This window comes from Felis catus, chromosome D3 (genome assembly GCF_018350175.1).
Source record: "Felis catus isolate Fca126 chromosome D3, F.catus_Fca126_mat1.0, whole genome shotgun sequence".
NCBI lineage: Eukaryota > Metazoa > Chordata > Mammalia > Carnivora > Felidae > Felis > Felis catus.
Genome location: NC_058379.1, coordinates 81,836,512 through 81,844,168, shown reverse-complemented (window position 1 = coordinate 81,844,168; position 7,657 = coordinate 81,836,512).

The following is a 7,657-nucleotide window of genomic DNA, read 5'->3' as shown; positions in this document are numbered from 1 at the left end:
TTTGTTAAAGTCACTAGCAGTTGAAAACAGCGAGCAAGCCACACTGTTCTGCTACCTTGATAAACGTATGGTAATTATGCAGAGATTTGAGGGGCTACTCCTTAGTAAATTATTTTTCACAGAATGCTTGCAAACTTCACATCTACCCCTTTTAATATGAAGGGTGTTTGTGCTATCCCACCCAGACATTAAGAATATTCTTCTCCTATCACCGATTTCCATTAGTTTTTTTTAACCAATTTCTGTAACACCCACTATATCCTGGGCAATGTTCTAAGACGCGGGGCTGCAGTGGGGGACGCTGCAGATGTGTCCCCACTTCCCAGAGGGAAGTGATCTACGATCTTCCATGATGGGCAGTCTTCCATGCATTTATCACTGCTGTATTAGATTAAATGTGCAGATTTACTGGTATGTATAAAAACTCATATATATTCAAATGCACATCGGTACATATGCAAAATCCTTGAGTCATTCTTGACTCTTATTTTTTTTTTATGTCCCACCTCTTATCCGTCAGCAAGCACTGCCATCCCCATCTTCAGAACCACTTTCCGCTTCGTCCAGTGCTGACACTGTAGACCAGTTACCTCCCGCCCAAATTGTAGTAACTTCCTAATGAGTTTCCCTTTTTAGACGGTTGCTGGTCCTCCTCCCCACAGTCTATTCTCCACGCAGCAGCCAGAATTAAGAGTCAGATGATGTCTCCTTTGCTCACATCCCCTGCAGCTTCCTACCTCAATAGGAGCAAATGCCTATTATGATTTAAAAGATGCGTCCAAAAGATCGTGTTCCTGGAAACTCCATCTGTCTCGCTTTAGGAAAATCTCCCTGGTGCTCACTCCACTCGGGCCTCACTGGCCTTGGTGCTATTCTTCAGGCACAAGTGGAATTTACCAAGGGCCTCTGAACTTGCTGTTCTGGTTACCTGAATTACTGCTCCTGGGCATGGCCACTTCTCTCACTTCCTTCTGGTCTCTCCTTTCAAGTGGAGAACACCTAGCAAACGCCTTTCTGACTATCCTATTTAAAAAACTGTCTCCTCCACTATACCATTAGTTTCTACTTTATTATGCCGCTTAATATTCCCTTATGGAATCATTTGATTGTGTACTTGTTAGCTTATGTGTTTATTGTGTCCCTTCTTCTGGTAAAAGGTAAACTCTGTGTAGGCAAATATTTGCCCATTTAGTCTGCTGCTATGTCTCCAGAGCTTGATACATAGTAGGTACTTAATAAGGAATTGTTGAGGAATAGAATAGAAGCTTTTATTAAGCACCTGGGCATAATTCAATTTTATTAGCCCCTAGATTCCAAGTAAGCAATCCTTATAGTTTATGCCTGGCTTGTCCCAAGCCATAAAGAAAAAAGAAAATCCTTTGCCACTGAGAGTAGCATCAACCTTAGAGACCTGGAGAATGAAAATTGAGATTGCAGATGATGTCTAACCCAATTCAGGCTCTTCCCATCTTCTTTGTTCTTTATCATCTCTCTTCTCATGTAAATTGTGATTTTCAGCTAACTTGTACTGGTTTTATATTGTGTTATACATCCTAAAGTTATATTTAACATGTTTATAACAGAAGGATAAGAAGTAAATCGCTTAAAACAATTGAGTAAAAAATTCATCTGAATGCCTATTTTGCAGGCATGTCACACCCCTAATATCTATACAACCCCTAATATGTATACAATTTTTTAAAAATCTAAAAAAAAAATAACTCAATCAATGTAAGGAAAGTGATATTATCCCATCTAACTGATGGGGACTAGGGGTTCACCTGATTATGTAAGGCTAGTAAGCCAAAGTGTGGGCATCCAGAAAAGGTTTTCAACCCAAACACTTCAGATAATTTTATTGTTATTGGAGAAATGGTTGCACAATGAAAATTAATTTCAAAACTCAGTGCACAATAAAACAATATATCCTACCCCTTTATTTGTTGTCATACATGTTGGTATGAGTATATTGATGGGATGAGAGTCCGTTGACTTCATCCATGACATTTGTATATTTCTCATTCTATGCTTTATGCTCTAGATCTAGGATTTTTGAGAATGGCTAAACTTTTATGGGTCTCCAACGTGTTAGTAATCACAGTTTTAATTCACATTGATTTAAAAAAAAATATGTGATGAGGGGCTCCTGGGTGGCTCAGTCAGTTAAGCGTCTGACTTCAGCTCAGGTCATGATCTCGCAGTTCGTGGGTTCGAGCCCCACATCCGGCTCTGTACTGACAGCTCAGATTCTGGAGTCTGCTTCGGATTCTGTGTCTTCTCCTCTCTCTGCCTCTCCCATGCTCATGCTCCGTCTCTCTCTGTCTCTCAATAATAAATAAACGTTTAAAAGTTTTTTTAAAAAATATGTGGTGATAGTGCAAATTCAGTAACACTCCTAAATAAGTGTATATTGAATTAATTTCAGCCACCTCTATACATTGAGAAAAATACATACATTTGTAAAGTACTGTACTCATGTGGTCTCCACAGTGTTCATTCATGGTCTTTATAGAGATGTGAGGACAACAGATCAAGAACTACCAGTTCAACTCCTAGAAGAGACGGACTTAATCTTAACTTTCTGTTGTTATTGTTTAGTTTCAGGGGTCCCCAGGTCTCCATTCCCAGTGTCCAGGCCTCCAGAATTTGTGTATTTTGATGATTAATTATATGTGTCAACTTGACCAGGCTAAAGGATGCTCAGATAGGTGATAAAATGTATTTACTATTGTTACTTCTGAGTGTATCTGGTTTTTTTTTTAATTTTTTTAATTTTTTTTTCATTTACTTTTGAGACAGAGACAGAGCATGAGCAGGGGAAAGGGCAGAGAGAGAGAGGGAGTTACAGAATCCCAAGCAGGCTCCAGGCTCTGAGCTGTCAACACAGAGCCCAACGTGGGGCTCGAACTCACGGACCATGAGATTATGACCTGAGCTGAAGTTGGATGCTTAATCCACTGAGCCGCCCAGGCACCCCATGAGTGAATCTGTTTTTAACTACTCCTTTGGCATATCACTTAAAAGTGTTTTAACTGCCACTTTAGAATTTCCAATATACATTAGCTAACATATCTCTACTTTCAAATGATGCTATACTACTTCTAGAGTAATGCAGATACCCTCTAATAAAGTATTCTTGATTGTTCCCTCCTATTTCTTACAGTATATTTATTTCACTTATCCATATGCTTTTATCACCCAATATATTACTATTATTAATTCAAATGGTAATTCCTTATATCAATTAAAAATGAAAAGTAAAATGTCTATTTTTGTTTACTTTCATTTATATGTTCTTTGACATTTTCTTTTATATATCTGAGTTTCTTCCTCTTTCATTTCCCTTCTCCCTGAAAATTTCTTCTAACACTTCTTGTAAGACAAGTCAGCTGGTGATGAATTCCCTCAGATTTTGTTTTCCTGACAAGTCTTTATTTCTCTCTAACTTTGGACAGATAATCTCACTATATATAATTATATGTTGCTGTGTGTTAATATTTCACTCCATGGTTTTTGGTTCCAGTTTTAGTGTTTGTGTGTGTGTGTGTGTGTGTGTGTGTGTGTGTGTGTGTGTGTTTTGTGTGGTTTTTCGTTTTGTTTTGTGTTGTTTGTTTGTTTGCTTGTATGGTTTCTGATGGGAAGTCCTCTGTACGGTTTTGACTTGTCCCACTCTAAGGAAGGTGTTTCTTCCCCCCTCTGCTGTCCTTCGATATATTCTCTTTGTCTTTGTTTTCTAGAGTTTGAATGTGATTCCTCGGTTGTTTGTATTAGTTTGCTTGGTGTTCTCTAAGCTTCCTGAATCTGTTGCTTAGTGTCTGCCATTAATTTCCGAAGAGTCTCAACTTATTACTTTAAATACTTTTCTCTTCTCTCTTCTATTGTTTCTCACCCTTCTGTCATTTTAACTTAACGTAGTTACCCCATTTTAAATTTCCCCACAGTTTTTGGATATCCTATTCTTTTTTTTCACTTTTTTTTTTTATCTTTGTAATCCAAGTGGAGCCTTGATATTTATATATTTTTACATTTACTGGTTCTTTCCTTGGTCATACTGAGTCTAGGGTGCACCTACTCAAGGCATTCTGGTTTTATTTGTAGCATTTCTTTTTGGTTCTTAGGGTTTCCATTTCTCTGTTTATATTACACATTTCTTCTTGTTACATACTTTTGCCAGTACAGCCCTTAACATACCAAGCTTAGTTATTTTAAGTTTTCTGATTAGTCCAATATCTATGTCTGGTTCTGAGATTTATTTTATCTCTTGGGAGCATATCTTTTTTTCTCTCCTTCTGTCATTATTTGTAATGTTGTTGTTGTTGTTGTTGAAAGCTGGTCATTTTATACTGAGTAATAAGAACTGAGGTAAACAGACCTTTAGGGTAAGGGTCTGTGTCAGTCTGACTAGGAATTAGGCTCTGTTGGACCTTGGCTGTAACTGTGAGTGTCAGAAGTTTAAATTCCTGTAGTTTAGTTTTCTTTCTCTCCTCTTGACTTTGGGTTTCCCTAAGCACTTCTCCTCAGAGACGGTCCGTGTCTTGCTGTGATGCACTTAATCAGACTTAAACCCTGTTTGCTTGACCTGTTTGTGTCAGAGGAAGGGGGATTTCTATTATTTTCGGATTAAATTGCAGGTTTTCAGTAGGCCTATATCTCAGACTTGTGACTCCCACAAGCGTTTCTCCTGTGAGGCAGGAAAGATCGGCAGGTCCAGAGTGGGAACTATGTCCTTCCTGGCTGAGATAAGGCTTTGGAAAGACTTTTCCCCCAGAAAGTAGGCCTTTGGTGTTAGAGAGCACTTGGGGTATATTTTACACTGATTTCTTTTCCACTCCTGTACCAAGTCAAGGAGGGGATGTTACTGGGATCTTCATTAGAAGCTAGTGGAGTTAGTTCCTAGAGGTAAACCCATGAAACTGGTGAGCGCCCCAAACTCCAGCTCCTCACTTGAGGTTTCTCACTTGAAGTTAGTCCACACTCGCCTCCCAGAAATTTGTCAAAATTACCATTTAAGTTTTCCCACCAGTTTACGGCTCTTAGCAGCTCCTGGTCCGGGTAGGCGGGTCTTAAGTCGTTCTGCAAATGGGGAGGTGGTGTCTTGCCATAAGAACTCGGTTCTCTGAAAGAATAAGAGAAGTCATTGGTTTTCATTTGATTTAACTTGTACTCATTTTAAGGATAAGAGTGCTGACTCCCAAGCGCTTACCACGTCAAAACTGGTATGAGAATAATACATATAAGCTAGGTGTTTATATATATTATTTCACTTTCCCTCCCAAACTTCCTGTGAGCTCTAGGGCAAATTACTTCACCTCAAGGACAGGCCACTTGTTATACATGTGGATCATTTTATTTCAAAGAACTTAGTGACTAGGGGTTGACAACAAAGAAAATACTAGAATTCTGTTTTCCATATTCTCTGTGATACATTTTTCTCACATTCCTCTCTTTGAAAGTAAAAATAAATTAGCTCCAATAGCTCGCTTTCAGTGAACCATTGATTCATTCATTTATCAAATAGTTATGAAGGGTTTACTGTGGGTTTGGCATCATGTAAGATCCTGCCCGTACCACAATATCATCTGTGTTCGGAAAGACCCCCGGTCAAGTGCAAGAGGCAGGAATCTAAACAAATAATTTAAATACTTTGAGATAAGTGATAAAAAAAGAGGTTTGTACAGGGTGCAAGCTAGGGTTTAAGGTGGGAGGAAGGAAGTCTGGAAAATCAAAGTTGCTCTTCCCAAAGAATTAATGTCTCTCCTTCCCTGAAATAGTGCTTAAGATAGTGTCCTTGATATTTTGACATTCGGCACACAGTTTGTCTGCTTGGCACTAAAAATTTTAAAAGAATTCTTTTTGTTTGTTTATATCTGGGACTATTAGTGGAAGTACCATTTTCAGTAGTAACTTAGTGCCTGGACAATAATAATTTTACTTTTTGTTAGAACGCAGAGGTCTGTCCCATTTTAAAAACGGATTATTATGCTTTAAAGGGAGCTAGAAAGGTCTAGGAGCACAGACACTGATATTTTTAACAACTCATCCCAAATGTATATGCCCAAGTGACTTTTCCCCCCTTTACCACGGTAGTCACCTTCAGAAGCGATTCTGTTATTTTGCTACTGTCACCATTGACCAAAAATTACTGGACTTCCTCTCTTGGAATTGCTTTCCGACTCTACAGCCCATTATTTTGTGTATCTACAATGGTAGAAAATCTTCATCCTCAGAGATTGAATGTGATTTATGAACATAACCAACGTCAAATGTAAGCTACAGAGAATCTAAATGAATAGAACAAAAGTTAGTCAAATTAACATTTGCTTGAAAATAATAATTTTAATGTGGCTCATAAAAACTTTTGTCTAGTATAAAACTTAGAAAGGATGGATCAAAATTTATCATATAATGTCTAAGAAGATTATTTTGTAGACAACATTATTTGAATTTATATATTTTGAGACTTTTAAAAGCACTATACTATAATGACATACCAAGTTTAAACTTGTATCCAAATTAGGAGCACCTGGGTGGCTCAGTCGGTTAAGTGTCCAACTTCGGCTCAAGTCATGATCTCTCATTTTGTGAGTTCGAGCCCCACGTTGGCCTCTGTGCTGACAGCCCAGAGCATGAATCCTGCTTTGGATTCTGCGTCTCCCCCTCTCTCTCTCTCTGCCCCTCCCCTGCTTGTACTCTTTCTCACTCTCAAAAATCAAGGAACATTAAAAAAAGTAAAAATAAAAAATAAACTTGTATGCAAATCAACATCCTAGTGTACATGTTTAACAGATTACACACAAATTGGATAAATCATACCATCACCCCAAAATTATAGGCTTCAATCAAAAGTGGTTCAAATACTTAAAAACACAATGAAAGTATCATTCTTTCTTCTTAATGCTTCGTTAATATCCCACATCCTTCCTTTTTCTTTAAATATTTACCATAATTTTTAAGAATCTCATCAGTATCTATTGTGTTGGCGGAGCCACTTAGAACGTATAAAATAAAAACCATACATTAACATATACGTTAATAAAGATAAATACGTATCAACCGAGCATAGGTGAAAATGGAGATGGGAGGGATTAAAACATGTGCTGTTCTCACCATCTTGTCTTTTCCTGTGGAATAAAATTGCGCTATGAAATACCTGACATCATGCACATTGCTTCGAAATTGTATCTTGTGGGTGTCGCCATTGTCGAGGCAATAAAATGTGATGGATTTCCAGTCTCTGTCACTTCAGGTAGGATAAATTTAGGAAACAATTGGGATGTAATTGAGATCAATACCAGGTGCTCAGAAACTACAGTGATCTCACTGACTGATGGATGGTAAGGAAGAGCCCACAAGTAACCTGCCTCTGTGCCAAAACGTCCCTGTTTTATTTCCCCCCCCCCCCCACTTCAAATTAGAGAAGAACAGACAGGGGAGGAATCAATTTCCTCTCAGTAACAAGAGGCATCTGTGGTGCAACACTCATAGTAACTAGGATCTCTGTTAGATGTAAACCACCACTTATGAGTAATGTAGTGTGGAATTATACTTTAAATTGTACATTCAGCTGAGTATGTTTGGGTAATGAAATAAGTGTTGAACAGCTTTGCCTGTAACACTATTGAAAAGTGAAGTCATTCAAAAAGAAAATCATCTTGCC